At 35.7% G+C, this 17,668-nt stretch overlaps 1 long non-coding RNA gene across 1 annotated transcript; it reads right to left on the minus strand.

The window, feature by feature from the left end:
• Positions 1-293: 293 nt before the first annotated feature.
• On the minus strand, positions 294-1,384 carry LOC145796547 (uncharacterized). Its single transcript, XR_014337020.1, has 3 exons — positions 1,276-1,384; positions 1,032-1,163; positions 294-548 (listed from the first exon to the last, which is right to left on the minus strand). It is a non-coding gene; the product is annotated as an uncharacterized LOC145796547 (long non-coding RNA).
• Positions 1,385-17,668: the final 16,284 nt, after the last annotated feature.

A 17,668-nucleotide genomic window follows, 5' to 3' on the forward strand; every position in this document is an offset into this window, starting at 1 on the left:
GGGCAAAAGTAACTTTTAGCGACACATTTACCGAAAAATTGTTTGTCGAGAAAGCTTTACTTTTTGACAACGATAAATTTGCATCGATAAAAATAATTAAAATTATTTATATTTTTTATAAGATTTACAGATTTACAGATTTATAAGACAATTTGAAATAACATAAAGCCAACCTCAGCTTTCAGAATTGGCAAACTTTATAACTCATCAGTTGATGAATATGTGTGTGTTTGCACCAGTTGACTTTAAGACTCATCCAACAATATACAATAGATGAAGCTACTCAAGTTTTCCATTTGTCTAAATATTCTTATCAAGGAGCTCATTAAGAGATTAACATATGCAAAAAGAGTTCTATTATTAGGTGATGCTCCGAGACACAGCCCTTGTTGATGTTGTTGAATCTTGCTTTCAGTACAGCCCAAATTTGGTCCGGTAAAATTCGCCATAAGATCTCCAACTGCAAGCGTTCTCATCTCCTCGATGGATGCCAAGCTAAGCACTGCTACTATCTTCAACTTCGGAGTTGTACTAGTATGCTGATCAACCTGTGCAAAATTACACTAATTAATAAACTCTCTGTTCCCAAGAAAAATAAATAAATAAATAAACTCAGTTGGAACAATCTAACTACCAATTTTGGTCTTTGTGTGCTTTCATCAGTCCAGTGATTTCAAGAGTGTAATGTAATGTAGCTCAAGGTTTTAAAAGGGGCAAGGCAAGTTCAAGATTTGTCAAAACATGAAACTTTTTTAGGTCTCATCAATCCAGTATATACAGTACCAATTGATGTGCCTAATTGATGTATAATATTTAAATATACGACATATAATAAATATATAAAATTATGCATGCATTTTTTGAAAATTGCATGTTCGTGCTTCTTAGCCTAAAAACCATTTTCTTAAAAATCCTAGAATAAAATTAAGTAATGTCTAGCTACTTTTTAACACCCCGAGACATAAGAATATTTTCCTGATAATCTTATTCTAACATTAAGAAAGATATATCAAGCAAGCAAGCAAGCCTACCAAATAATCTTTCCTCAGACACTGCTCCACTTGGTTTCTGATATTTGTTATGCTTTCAGTATGATTCTAACTGACACACTTAAGCTGATTCAAGCACAAGATAGACATGGAGTCTATCTCTTCCTTGGTTTCCTGGTCCAGCATCAGTGAATTTGTAAGTTCATAATATTTCCCACTTGAGTTCATTGTTTGATAAATAGAGGGGGAAAAAAATTAAAATTTCATATATAGGGATTTAATTAACCTTAACAGCTGCCGGTGTGTCACAGGCTTTAGCTTCATATTCTGCATTAATGGATGAGGATCTAGAGACAAATTATTCATACACACCATGGCTCGCACAAATTTTTGCCCTGTTCAGGGAGAGAAAGAACATGATAAGAAAACCAAAAACATTTTAAAAAATAAAATAAATAAAAGGTTACTAGAAAATCTGAAAAACGAGGAAACAGAAGACTTACTTTACAGTAGATTCAATCTCTGCAATACTAGTCTTGTTGAGATGGTTGACAGATAACTCTGCCTTTTCCCACTGCTACCTAGAGTAATTGACCATATTTGTACTGCAAATTCAAAGGAAGACAAAATTACTTGGCAGAACTACTAAATGCACTCAAATGTAATGAATAACTTGCAACTTTAGTCCAAAGCTATGCAATACTCAAGGTGCTAGAACTACTTTGCTTCTTTTAAAAAAAAAAAAAAAAAAAAAAAAAAAAAAAAATCTATCCATCTCTGTAATGTAATTTGACTTGTTTTCAAATGCTTTAATTAGTTGTGCATTCTATCAGAAGTTTAAATCTTGTATAGAGCCACGTATGAAGATATTCAAGTGTAACGAAAATAAAACAGATATTCAAATTACAATAGACATGGTTTGATTTTTCCTATGGGGCAAACTTTATGGGACAAGGTCTGGATCTAGGATTTGGGGTGGGATTTGTGGAGGGAAAAGGAAAGGGAAATGTGATAAAAATGTAGCTTCTATTTCATTCATTTTTCCCATACTTTTTTTTTTAATCTCTCTCACTCTCTGCAAATCCCTCTTCAAAGCCTTGATCCAAACACAACCTTACGTAATTTAGCGAAGTTTGCTTCTCTCTACAAAATTACAGAAAAAACACACAAGATTTGTTCATATCCTTAATTAGTTTCCTTGGACAGCCAGATGACTATACACTTGTGCTTTGTTTTTCAATACCCAGATTAAAGTGATAGAGCTTCAGTTCCTTTGATCATGTCAAGTTTATATAATAATAGTCACTATATCCTAGCATATTTAAATTAACTTGTGCAGTAAACCAATTTTTGAAATAAACACTAAAGTATTTTTAATTTGTAACATCTATAAAATTAAGTTCAAAAGAACTATTCAATGAATTTATTAGCTATCATGCTGAGTTGGAATAGAAACAGAACAAAAATAAAAGGCACTTCCCAAACCAAAAAAAATGATGTTCTGATAGATGCTAACAATTAGATTCCATAATAAAAAAAGACATGGGTGCACATCTAACAGCTTTGATGTTACGTGCTTTTGGGTTTTGGCAAATGGTCCTACTCCTCTCACAATTGGACTCCAGTCGACTAGAGAGAAGTTGAGTGTTTGGAAAAAGGGTCTGCCTCCTCTCTAACTTAGACTATAGTCACAGCATGGGAGAGAAGCTGAGTGCTTGCAATCACAGTATATTTGAGTGTACACTAAAAATATGAAACACCTCACAACAATGCCAAGCATCATGAAAGATTTTCAATTATATGATTGTTATTGTCAGAGTATCATTTTTTTTTACTACCATAAATGCTTTAATATCTTTTTAATTTTTGAAGGGCTTTGATTGTTTTTAGCATTGCTTTTTACCTGAAATAAAAAGTATTTCCCAAAAAATAAAAAAATACCTGATAGGCATTCTATTAATGCACTCCAAACTTAAATAGGTTCTTTTCCCACCTATTCTCAGCAACCAAACAGAGCAATAATGAAATTGATTTCTTCTCTAGATTTAGATTTCACAGTAACCTGTTACCAAACACAGTTCAAGACCTAGCAACAAGAACCCCTTGGTATCCCCCATTTAGCTACCTTGGTATCCTCTAGTTAAGTAATCAAATCAAAGAAAATCAAATAGTTGAACCAATAGAGATTTAATCTTTCTTTTTCTTGGAGTAAGAAGTTTCAAACATTATAATACTTCATAATAATGCAAAACCCTTTTTTCTATATTTAATTTCATGCACCCTATTTACCACCAAAAAAAAAAAGGCCCCAAAATCCTTTCCTCATCTTCTCTTATTTTTTTCTAGATCCAAATATTAAATAGGTACTTAGATAGGATACTTTGAATGTACTCAGATCCGAATAAATTATGTTCACACCCAAACACACAACTTAAATTTGGTTGGTCATAAATGACCAGTTTAATATATAACAGCATTTCCTATATAATAATACCATGAACTACCATATATTCCAACTTTATGATTAGATGAGAATGACATTTAAATCACAACTTGGCTCAACAGTAAGGCTAGTCATTAGTATCTTAGTGTGGTGGATTCGAATCACACAAACAACCTCTTCAAAAATGAGGATAAGACTGCGTACATTTTAACGAGAGTCTCTCGAGCACTAAGTTGTCTTTTTATTTTTTTATTTTTTTATTATGGTGATGACCTTTGACTCAAGTGTTTTATAAAATGTTCATGTTATTCAAACCAAGTACTTGGAACACACAAAAGCACCAAAGTTTTTCTTCATCTACAAGCAAAGTTTTTGAGAAATTGCAACAAATCTCAAAAGGTAAAACTATTATAGTGTATAATTTAATCCAAAAGCATGTACCTATTGCTGTGGACAGAGCAGATTGTGAAATAGGTTCATTTAACTAAAATTGAAAAAAGTAAGAAAGAGCTTTGTTGAGTTGATTTAACTTGAAAGAGCTCTCTATCTTGTTGAACTCTACTGGGCATATCCCAAAGGTGCTTCACCAAACAACAAAATCAAGAGGAAATTAACATAGAAAAGTAAAAATGTTGTCTTTATGCTAATAATGAGATTAAGAGTTTTTAACTAATGCCACAAATGATTTGCATATAACAGTTAATGAAAGGCGTTGCAGAAACATATGCATGATTTCATCATATGAACTGTAAAGATACTAACCCTTTGGAATTGATATTCATAAAAACAGCACTATTTTGACTGAGTTCTTCCAATCTTCTTTCTAACTCTTCAATTTTATCCTCAAGATCTTTCTCCTTCTCTAAAAATGAATTTGCCGAGGTTTCGAGTGCAGCTTCCTTCAGCTTTATCTGACCCTGGTTATGAAAAAAAATCTCTCATTGTCATTACAGTGCATTACATAGCATTACATTTCTGCAGATGTTGTCGTGATCAATATATCAAGCAAATAATTTCACGAGGGCTAAACATATACAATCATATTTTGAATGAATTTAAAAATGATGGAGCTAGTGACAAAAAGATTGTCCACCTTTGTTAATATACTACATTAAGTTGCAATTTTACCTTGAGTTGTTTTATTTTGCCTTTTAGATTTGCAGTCTATGCTAGAAACTGAGTACTTGGCAGCTTTCATGGATGGACTCTGGCTGCCATTGGTCTCAGCACAGCGTTCCAAACTAGTGACTTCTGTGTCTATCCCTGAGTCTGAGACAATGTTTCCATTTGATCGCATAGAAATATCGTCTTCCAGGTAACTTGAATTCCTTGTTTCACAGCTGATCTCACTGGATTGGTTGTCAATTTGCTGTAAGTTTGTAGATTTTGGTCTACATTTCCCACCTGGGGAACTCGACTCTGCTTGTTGCTTGTTGGGTTGCCATCTTGACTTGCTGGAATCAGGAGAGGTGGGCGGGCGAGATCACTTCTCCAACTCAAGCTTTTTCTGTTGCAATCTCGGGCTCATAGATCCTACGCTCTTGACTGAGCTTACAGCAATCTCGGGCTCACAGATCCTAGATTCCAGTATCTGAGTGGCCTGAGAGAAAACGATGTAAGATTAACAAAATTAACTGACAAGTTTAACATATGAAAGAGACATCAGCTTTCAGTTCATACGTCATATTTACTAGCAAGAAATGAAGAGACTTGTTCCTCCATGCATCTCAATTGTTGCTGCTGTTGAGAAACTGACCCCAAGATGGTCTTGTGCAAGTGTTTTAAGCTCTAATCAAGCTGTGAACCAAAATTCAGAAGTAGCCCTTGGTTTTCTGCTTCTAATTTATTTTTCTGATCTACAGATCTTTTAATTTTAGTGAATGCCTGAAAGCAATGCAGCTAAAGCACAAGAAAGAAGCACATTAACGCATTTAAGCAAGTACAAGTTCGAAAAATTTGTACTTAGAAGTTATGCTAGAAATTGAACCATGAAATTTGATTAGAATATCCTAGGATAGGGTATTTGTTCATCGATGTCATGACCTTGTGATCTCCAAAACAATGTTACAATATTCTAATTTCATTTCAAGCTATTTCTTGTTTACCATGGCTTTATTACCCCTCACAGACTGGCATGGCAGAAAACAAAAAACTGAATATGTAATTTTTCCTTGTTTTTCAATTGCCTCACTTTCCTATGAAATTTTATTTGCCTGTTTTTGTTAAATAACATTGATGGAAAATTGGTATTTTAATCATCAAACTCAACAAAAAAATGACATTTTAAATATTTTATGTACACCTACATTGAGTTTAATGACTAAAATAGGTGGATGATTTAGACTGAAAATAAATCAAAATATTATGGTTTAAATTGATAAAATTAAAAATTCAATGTTTATTTTGATTTTGTCACCAGAGTCAAACCTTCGGTTTTTTTCTTTTTTTCAAATTTTTTTTTGAATTTCCCCAAAAAACAAATGAATTCCATAAATTGGGCAGAATAAGAACTAGATAATATTTTAGGAGTTACATAAATTCTACAAGAAATGCATGAATATTGTGATTAGTAGAAACAAAACAATAGAATTGAAGGACCAAATCACAAGTGATTCCAACTTACAATCTGGGTAAAATGTTTCCAGCATGCTGGACGAGTTCATAGAGGTCAGAGACCGTACAACCATGTTTATCTTCCTCTTTAAAGAAGATTTCAAGTCTTCTCAATTCATCAAAGGCTTACATATCTGGCACATCACAATAGTAAACAAATAATCAATTGAATTTCGATACAGAAAACAAAAAAAAAAATCAATCGTCTACGATGATTAAAGGCTATATATATAGAGTTCAAAGTGTTTTTGTGGAGATAGTCTAGATGTTCAGAGCTCAGACAACATTTGCACCGAATATTATAGGGCTTCTCTGAGATTGTTGGAGTCCTGATGAACACACGAATCGGAGAATTAGGGTTTTGAATATGAAAGAATTGATTGAAGAAATATTGACTGATAGGTCTGATGAATTACCAATGCGCGATGCATATAGAAAGCAATTGTGTTGAATCCTTGCGATGCCTTCGGTTAACCATTTGTCCTCGTCTTCGATTCCATTCGCGATCATTCTTTCTTTCCTATGAATTGTGAAAGAAGGGTGTGCAAGAGTGAAAATCGTGGAGATTGATGAGGGGAGATCTGATGAGGGGATTTACCTATCCTGGAAAGAAAATAGGGAATTTTGAGAGGGAAATTTCACCGCCTCAGAGGCAGATCACCAAAAAACCAAACAAAAAAAACAACCCAAAATAATTTTTAGATTTGTTTTTTTGGAAAAATTAAAATTAATTTGAGAGCAATATAAATCGAAAATATCTTTTTAGAATTTTAAAAATTATTTATGACCTAAAAGATAAAATTATACAAAAATAATAAGTATTTTTTAATTTTTCACCCAATTTTTCTTTAGTTTTTTAGAAAAAAAATAAATTTTTAAACTAGTTTCTGAAAATAAAACCAAACATATTGAAATTGATAATCTAACCACATTATTTGGAAGAGTTTAAATTATCTCAAATTAGCATTCTGAACTTAAGAGTGTATTTGGACTTGATGAGTTCATTTTGTGATCTAGTTCAATGATCACTTTAATTTTACAATTCAATAACTAGAATATTTAAAACTTTCAAAAGTTATAATAAAAACATAAATTACTAAATCACCTCGTTTTACTAACTAAACTTTTACCAACGAATAGTGTTATCGTCGCTAAATGTTTAACTCTTGCCCACGCCAACTTGTCGTCGCCAGCAGTAAGCATACTAATAGCAACGCTCACTGTGTTGCTAAAAAATAAGACTTGTAGCTAAAATTTATGAAATTTTGGCGCCAACCAATATTTTTGGCGCCTAGTCAATGTTATGTTTTTTTAGCGACGATAGTAAATTGCGTTGGTAAAGGTTTTCCCAACAAAATTGATCACTGTGTCGCTAAAAATATACTTTTGGCTACGAAAAATTGACGTTGCCGCCAAAAGTAGTCGCCAAAAGTGCAATTTCTTGTAGTGAAACAACCTATTTTGTTTTTTGTGGCTAATTTAGTCAAAAAAGCCCCAAAACCCACTTTCCAAACATAGGCTTGTATTCCAGGTTATAAAGCCAAGTTTTGGTAAACAAGTTATGGATTGTATTGGTATCCACGTGGGGAGTCTATGTGCCTAATTGCCCTGTCTTGTGCTTGATGTTGGACAAATGTGGAAAAAGTTTCTGGGTGTCCATTGGTCTGCTGTATTGAGCCAACAAATGTGAAAAAATAAGTGTTTTAGGTGCCCATCGCCCTTCCGTATTGTGAGCCGATAAATATGGGATTATTTTAAAGTATAATAGTCATATGTATGTATGTATGTATTGTGACTCTTGTCTTGGGATTCTAGTGCTTATTTACTACCCTGTGTCGTGTTGGATGAAGTTATTAAAATACTTTTGAACATCATGTTTTAAAAAGAGAAAGCAAAGGTTTATCAGGTGTGGACGCGCCCCCGCGTGAGGGCCTCACCCCACAGTTCGTACTCGATTTGTCACGGTTCTTAATCTGAACCAAAGAGTCCAAATCCGGCAAATCATTTTTTAAAAAAAACAGATTTTTAGAAAAGAAGTGCCAAACATGGACTGCTTTGCCAGATACAGAGTCGCCACCTAAATATTTTTTATAGGAGAATTTAGGAAACCCTAACTCGGTGCCAAAGGCCACGTATCCATCATCACCAAAGTTGCCTCGGCTCGGGAGCTTGGGTATGATTGGGGAAGGTCAGCTATGAGCACCCCCTCTCGCCCGATCCGAAGATCGGCCTCTACTAACCGTGATATCCGTTTTTGAAAACGTTATGTGTTCTTATTCTGGTTATTAGCCTAGGATTACTATGTTATGCGCACAGCAAATAAGTATAGACCAAATCGCCTAAATTGGAACAAAACATTTCATGCTTGTTTTGAAAATGGTTTGCTACTCACAAGTAGGCTAAAAAATATAGATTTCGCCACCCTCAAGTGGGCTTTAGAAAAGATGGTTTTGCCACTATCTAGTGAGCTTAAAACTCACAGTTTTAATGCATTATTCCAATTTAGGTAATTCGACCTCCACCCACAAGCACTCAAGCAATTATATCATATAAGCAGCTAGCCTTATGGTAATCATGCTATTATGGCAACACTCACACGCATGCGGTATGCTAAAGCATAAATGCTTACCTAGTACTCCGAGCCAAAACAAAAGCTAGTTAGTAATCAATGCATGATCCTAGCTCATGTTAAGATGGCTAATGCAACACATACAAGATGCAACTACAATGGGCTCGGCTATTCTAAGATGACATGTGATGATGCTACAACTAATATGTATTCAACTTTGGAATTGAAATACAAATGCAGTTAGTATGATGCGCCGAGCCCGGTGCATGTAAGACAAATGTATGGATGCACGCATGCTATCATATTGTATGCTAATTGAAACATGCCCTAGGCTAACCATCGAAAGCTAGTAAATAAAAGGGAAGAAAGACATGGGGTTGGGAGACATACACATACTCACGCACGCTTATTATACAATTGCCCTCGCTCGGAGGGTTCGAATAAATATTACAGTCCGAATAAATAATATCAAATTAACTATTACAAAACTTCTAATTAATTAACAAATTAAATGCAGAAAGAAGGTGGCCACAGCCCCGCCTCAGGATGCGTGAATGATGCATGCTTGACTCGTCTCGCCCGGAAACTCGCTGCCATAGCACTACTGCCTCTGTTAACACTGCCTTGCTCCTCTGAGGACTGCCAAAGTCCAAGGGTATGCTCTTTGGATGCTGGGGGATACCACTGACCAAGTAGAAACACCACCGGCCGAAGGGGATGATCACCGGCCACTGAATAAGCTATCAACCACAAATTCCTGGCCGGTCCGCACTGTATTTAGCCGACTGGCCAAAACTTCCTGCAGAACCTGCAGTTGACAGCAGCAGAGGGCAAGCAGTGTATGGCATGGAATTTTTAGGCAAATGTATGCATGGACACACTCCCTGTCATGTAATGGACTCAAGGGAGCATGACCTTCGACCCTCGGGCCATCAATTATGCATTTTGATGCATGATGGCCTAAGAGGCCAAGTTAGCAACTTAATGTAAATGCATGCAAACAAAACACATGAATGCCAACGCCCTATCATGTTGAGGTCAAGGGGGTCGGCGACCGAGGATCGAGGCGCGTTACGTCACTTTGAGTACGAACGCATCTCAATTCTCATGTTTGGTTTGACACCCCAAACCAAACAATGCAATATATGTATGCAAATGTGGCTCAACTATGCAATATGAGGCTAAATTACAAGGTATGCCAAATGCAAGGTAACCTAAACATGCAAATGTAATGTACTAAGCATGCGAGATGCAATGCAATGCAACCTAAAATGTAATGTAAACATGGCACAATGCAAGCATGCAACTAAAGGTAACAAGTCAAGCATGCAACCATATACAAGAGTGGACTTAGGCTGAAATGGGAGGCCCCAGCCACACCCCAAAATAGTGGCCAAAGATGCCAAAATGATGGACAACAAGCATACCAAACAAGCAAATCAAAGGGGCATAAAGCTAAGGCATGGAGGGCTATTCACAAGAGCACCCAAAGGTGAGGTACATGGATACCAAACACTCATGTTAGACTCTAAAATGCATGCAAAAGATGGCACCAAAACATGCTAGGAAATGGATACAAAAGAGGAAGCATTCAAGGCCACTAAAGAGAGTATCCTACTACAACCACCCCAACCACTCATGGCATGCACTTTTCAATACAAATCAGAGTTTCAATATGTAAAATGAGCCCCCAAAATCCACTGGTATGGCAGCCTAAGTGACTTAAACAAAATGCATGCACCAAAGCTCATTTCTAGGCATAAAAGGACACATCCTCAGAACATGAAAGAGGTGATGAATGCAAGCATACAAGCATGGTTTGAGGACTGAAATGACATATAAAATGACTCCAAATTACTGAAATAGACTCAACAAAACATGCTCATGCCTCACACACTTAAAGCTCATAATGTCAAGATGCAAGGAGGTCATACCAAACATGGCAAACATGATTAAATCAGTACGCCACAGACCTTAAACATGGCAAAATATGACCAAGGACTTCACAAAGCAAGGCCAAAATATGAGAGCATGGTGGTCTAATGGTATGATGCACTTTTAGACAACATAGAGGAATGTAAAGCAAGTATAATATGCATGCAATGGGTCATTAATCCGACCAAGACAGAGGCAACATATGACCTAAACAACTCCCAAAACATCTGATATGGAACCGAAAACAAACCAAACATACATGTTACCCTTATGAGCCAAAACATGAACAAAATGAGAGACCAAGGGAGAGGGGTGTCCCTCCCCTATGCAAGGCCTCAAACCCCCTTCTTCACCACTGAAAATCCACTGGATTTCAGTGGTGAGAAGGCTAATACACTAAAGAAATCAAAACTTAATAAAGGAAGCACAAAAAGGGGCCAAACAAGGCCTAAGAGGGGGAGGTCGACCCCCAATGCCAAAACAACCTTAATGAGATATCTTAAGCATGCAAATACAAGACTTTTTTCAGTTATACACAAAGTCTAAAACAATGAGAAAGATAGGAAAAAGTCTAGTGCAAGATTGGGGAATCTAAAGTAAAAGAGTTACCCTTGAAGAACCCTTGATGAACAGCAAGTGCAGCCTTCTTCTTTTGATCAAAACCAGTCCAAAACCTCAAGAACAAACCTTCAAAGCCTCTCAAATTCAAAGTATGGTGTAGTAGTGTGTGTTTGTGTGCAAAACTAAGGATAAAATACACCTTAAGGCCCTCAAACACACACAAATGATGAGAGTGAGGGAGATATAGAGAGAGAAGGTATATCTCAGATGTATATATGTATATCCCTCTGGTTTTTTTGCTCAACCCCCAACAATGGAGGAGGGGGGCTCTATATATAGACAAAACAAAGGTTTGAAGCTTCTCAAAGAAGCTAAACAAAACGAGGGGTCAAAGGGGGCAAAGGGGGCAAGGCTTCCTGAGGAAGCTAGGACAGCTGGCAAGCTTCTTGAGGAAGCTTTGACAAAGGGTCAAGCTTCCTCAAGAAGCTTTGACCAAAAGGGTGCAAAAAGGGCAAAACAGCCACATGTATGCCCCGGGGCAGGTTTGGTGCATTCCAGTTGGCACAGCTAGCATGCACCATGCCTGAAAAAGATAAAAAGGTGCTACCGGCCAGAAAAGGAGGTCACCGGCCAAACAAATGGCCGGCCGGCCATACTGAGTGCCGACTAGCCAATGGTATAATTCACCAATGGCCGGTAGCCTCAAAACATGGCCGGTGGGTGTTAGGGGTAGCTAACAAGCTACTTTCTACCCTCAGAAGCAAAAACACAAGTGTTTGGTGCAAAACCAAACACAGAACAGTCGAGTTGAGAGATCCTGAGGCAAGGCGTGTAGCCGAGACCTCCGGGAACTCAAAACGAAACACAAACATGAGTAATCACCGAGTGTTCGAGCGATGATGTCCAAATCTTGAGGACGGTCAAAAATGGGGTGTCTACATCAGGGCACGTGCATAATATGATCATATTCATATCAAACGTTTATATACTCTGTTAAATGTGTTTTGTGATGCCCTAAAAATTGTGAACTTCAGAAAATATATTATCAATTAAATATAAGGTTTATCTAAGGTTAAGAGTCTAGGAAACAACACTAATGAGTCCTATTGCCAATAACCGAGTAAGATCCCAGATCGCCAGAGGAGTCAAGTTAGCCTCCCTTCTAAGTCCAGCTTTCTTAGGTAGCGCACTACCCTTTTGACAGATCTTAAAAGGCATTGACGCAAGGTCTCATAAGCAACGTAGAGATAGGCATAGGATTACAAGATAAATAATAATTACAGCGTCTCAAATTTTAAATTTACAAAACAAGTTCGATTACTATTACAATCCAAAAAGAATGAATAAAAGCACAATTAGACTAATGAGCGAAATGGTTCCAAACTTTCTCTAAGGAAAACTTAAGTCTTCAAATGTCTTTGACTCTTCGTTGGCTTCGTACGTTTCTTTGATACCTGGCATGAAATGCCATGAGCTTTGAATGCCCAATAAACGCACACACACCCCATCCCTTTTTCTCAATCCAATACACCATCACAATTATAACAAGCAAGTAATGAAGCATGATAATCATTCAATAATAAAGGATTACAAGGTTAGATGTTAGAAATCTAGAAATTCCCCAAAGAGACTTCGTCCTCCCAACCATAAGAATCGGACGCAGATTATTCGGTATGTCCCCTTTTTTGCTGCTTTGTTGCAGAACTAACCTCGGATGCTTACCAACGGTTATATACCACGTAGCACCAACCGCAGGGCCTCAAAAGAGACGGTAATAATGGGCCTTGCCCAAATCCCTCCTTACACCAAATACCTAGGGTCCAAATACAACCGCTCCGTTCTAGGGTTCCAAAAACCACTTGCGCAAGATTTTAACTTCCAAATAGGGAACGCCACCCGTCAACCAATCAATATCTTAGTAATCTTGTCCAAAAATTCGTAACCCATTACCACCCATTAAGTTTCCCGTTTGAGTTAGATAATTTAAGTCAGAGGTAGGACATGCTCTTGAAACAACATCTATTGCACAAGTTTGAAGAACTAAATAGTACAAATAGAAGGAAATAAGGTTTCAACACATGAGATTCACATATGAAGATAGGCACAAGTAGCTCTAGGCATATTCAAGTAGTTAAGGGAATAAATTCGCACATGAATAAAATTTCCAGATTTGCATAAGTGTGAGCACCATCGAAGGATTAAAATAAAATACATAAACCTATGACATGTGAAATATCATATCGAGACACAATCATAAATTAATAAGCATATTCATGAACACAAGAGCATGAAACACTAATGAAAACAGAATTTCCAGATTCAGTACTATCTAAAGATTATACTCAAAAGGGCTATTTCAGATTTATCCAGAGCCCGGCCTTCCTATGGTTCGTAGGGAAGTTTATCTAGTTTTCGGAACATTTTTCGAAAATGGAAGTGCTTTTCTAGATTTGTAGTTATTTAAAAAATACTCCAGCTCTGTCCAGATTCTTCGACCGTTACGAAAATCGGATTTTTTCACAAACCGCTCACTCGTTTTTAATGAAACCAATTTTCCTTGAAATATAACTCTTTAAGAAAGATTTTGACATAAAATGGAGGTCCATAATATTTTTATACATTTTCTACAATTTTCGTAAGGTGGCTGCAAAACAGATTTTTCTAGCACAGTTCTTGAAAATAGAAAGTTGGTGAGAAAAGAGGTCCGCTAGGGGAAATTTTCCACTTATCTTGTGATGAAAACATGATAAATAATATGTATTAAACTCAGAAATTTAAAGTGAAGAGGTGCCTTTGAAAATTTTGAGAGATTGATAGGGAAAAATGTAGTCTTATACCGATTAAGAAAAATAGAAGAAATGTAGAATCAAGGCTCAACTCCTTTCATTTTTAACACAAGAATACCATTATAACACATCTGAAAATACAATTTTAAACTTCTAATAACATGTATTTGAAAAGGAAAATGGAAGAGAGAGTTGTGTTGTGGCTTACTTGAGGGTTGTTGGAATTGCTAGCAAACTTCTTCTCCTATCTTCCACCAAGCTCACCCTCATCCCTCTCTTCTCTCACTAGAATATAGTGTGGGTGTGTGTATGGGTGTGTATATGTGCTCAACAAATGGGTTTAAACTTCTAATAACATGTATTTGAAAAGGAAAATGGAAGAGAGAGTTGTGTTGTGGCTTACTTGAGGGTTGTTGGAATTGCTAGCAAACTTCTTCTCCTATCTTCCACCAAGCTCACCCTCATCCCTCTCTTCTCTCACTAGAATATAGTGTGGGTATGTGTATGGGTGTTTATATGTGCTCAACAAATTGGGATGAGTGGTATATTTATAGAGAATTTGGTGTGAAAAGTCCCAAATGCCCATTGGTTCCAATTCAATTGAATAGTGCCTTGATTTAGTTTAAATGTAATGGAATGAGGGAGAATTAGAACCTTAATTATATTTAATTATGATCTAGTTAGGTTTAGGGCTAATTTAAATACCTTCTAGTTAGAAGTACACACATATATATAGCAAATCTTTATAGGTACCAAAATCATTATTGCTCAAAGATTTCAAGGGATTTGTTTATACTAAAGTACAATGATTATAGCCTATGAGGTATGATGGCTAGCTATGTGATGGTAAATTAATGAACTTGTTTTATATATATATATATATATATATATTTTTTGTGTACAAATCTTGGAAATTGTAAACTATAATGTTAAAAAAAGATTTTAGGGTACAAGTGTATATATAAATATATAATGGTACTTGTTTGGGGTCAATTTGTGATTTAATAAAAATGTGAGGGCTTGGACTCAACTGAAGTATCTATTTCAAGTGTAGAGTTAATAAATTAGTCTTAGGAAAATTAATTCGGTTTGTATTATCTTGCTTTGAATTTAAAGGAAAATAACCGAACGAAGACTGTGAAAACCAAAAGTTAAGGTTTAGAGCAATTAATCTAAAATTTGAGAGTTAAATAATTAATATTAGAGTGTTACAAATGATTTCTAAGCTTCCAGGGTCGATTAGGGTTTGTATGGGTTCGTCTATGATATGTTTTCGGTTCTAAGGTTTAATTTGAGAACAATAAACGAATTAAGGGGCTTTATTATAATAACTCAAAAATTTAGAGACCTAATAAGGTTTACAAAAGTTAGGGGTCTCACATGTTTCTACTACACAATCTTGCTCATTCCTATCCTGACAAACATTTCAGGACGTTGTGATATGCCTCCACCTAAATGAAGAAGTGGTAAAGATTTTTTATTGGAGCACGAAGGCTCATTTGATGTTGTACACGTCAAAGCTCTGGGCTACTATGTTTTGGGACTGAATAATCAAGGCACTTGCCTTGAAAGTTGTAAGCCGTTAGAGCATTTCATATATGTATTTCTCTAACTCCTTGAACTATACATGTGCTTGGATTGTATTTATTTTGGGAAGAATATGTAATTGTTATTGAAATAGTTCAACCAGGAAGAGATATTTTTTGTACAAGAGATAATTGAATCTAAACGAGTTTCATGTGCTATCATTTATATTGAAATTTCTCGATATATATATATATATATATATATTACAAGTTGTTAATTATAAATTGGAAGTGTAATTCGACTTAAAATATCGGGGTATTACAACTTGGTATCAGAGGTAATCAGGTTTTGAATACCTTGAGCTTATGGGATGTGGCTTTTACCACAATGGGTTTACTATGCCAGAATGGGACACTTGTTTATTTGCATGCTTTATGTGATTATGTGACTAGATGGGTATGGGATTAAACTCTTGAAATGTGACTTGTGCCTATAAAATTCTTAGAATCTTGTTAGGAGGGCACTTGATCAATGCCATTCTAATTTGAATTCTTTGAACGCTTGTGAGACAAATTGACATCTAAGGAGGGTAATTCATATGTGCTCTATGTGATTATGTCCTTATGCGGTTTGTCTTATGCGGTATAGACATGTGTATAGGTTTATGTTTAACTCGTGTGTGACGTGTGAGATGGTATGAGAAGCATAATCATGTTGTGGGTTTAATCCTCGTAACGCCACAAAATAATTACTATAAATCATCCACAATATTAATTACGCAAGAACCTATGATGAAATAGTTATCTTTCATTAATCCTAATTTCCTGTACAAAGAGTAACATATACAGATATACATTCACAAGTCTAACTCCGAATCTATAGCATGTGTTACAACAAGAGATAAGATATGAAAGTAAGCAAACAATAAATACCTTAAAGGCTTGCAACTTTCCAAGATAGTACTTGGTTATAACAAAAGTGGAATTTAAATCCAATACAGATAAAGGCCCTTGGCCTGTACAAAACATATACAAAAAAATCAACGAAATGAAGCTCTTGCTCCAAGTCTTCCCAAGTTATTGCCTTGGCGGAAGCATATCATTAGCACCTGAAATGTTTTCCCACATAGGGTGAGCCAAAGCCCAGTAGAAATATTCCAACATAGTATATGAATCTTAACAAAGCTACAAGGTGAATGCATATGCAATGTGTGTGTCAAAACATTTTATATCTCTTTCAAAAACTATGCAATGCCAAGTTAATATCATGATTCATAAATCATTTCTTTTACAATAGAAAACAGGGTAGTGAATCACGCTCTGGGAATCTCAAACAAATACAACCTTTCACGGAAATTTCATCCATGAGAAACTGTGAACCGGCACCCATGTAAACGTAGGCTATACAAACACTACTATTGCCATTTTACAGATATTTCGTCTGTGAGATCGGCACCTATGTATACACGCAGTTTTTAGGACTTTCACCATGGACACTCAGGCCAACTTATTTCAATGAGACAATACATGTTTCCTAGATTCACCCATTTTTCTCAAAATGATAAACATTTCTAATGTATAAGTGTGAGATAATGCTCAATGCAAATGAATAAGAAAATGGTTTCAATTCCCCTAATTCTCATGCAATTTCTACAACAATCATAGCTATCCTTTACCGATAGCCCAAAACAGACATTTCTAAATAGATACCTAATTCTCATTGGAGATAAACTTTCTAAATTTTCAAGATGTGAGTGATAATATATATTCAACTCCACCATTCTCATCAAAACCAATCCAATTTCATATTCCCAACACCAATTTCATAATTTATATAAAATCAACATTTGACATTATTAGGGCAAAACCCTTTTTTCTTCCAATATCAATCCCAAGTATTCAAATCAACAATTTTATCACAACTCAACTTTATTTCCAACACCACAAACATTTCCAAGAAACCATTGTGAAAACTCCTACTTTGATCTTTAACCCAAAACCTTAGATTTGTTTCAAAAATCCCCAAATTCACTATATTGTTTAGAAATTGCAAATAACTAAGTTAAAAACTCATAGAAGATGTGAAAAATCCCTATTCAAATTTAGAAGATAAGAGAGAGAGGGTAGGAAACTCAAAGACGCCAAAAACCAACTTTGCGCTAATTAAAACAAAGCCCTCGTCGAGCTCTATCTTTTTAACAATGGTACACAGGTAAAAAGATCAACGGATCTAAGCGGATTTGGGT

This window comes from Camellia sinensis, chromosome 8, assembly GCF_055761805.1.
Source record: "Camellia sinensis isolate YWXY chromosome 8, ASM5576180v1, whole genome shotgun sequence".
In the NCBI taxonomy this organism is placed as follows: Eukaryota; Viridiplantae; Streptophyta; class Magnoliopsida; order Ericales; family Theaceae; genus Camellia; species Camellia sinensis.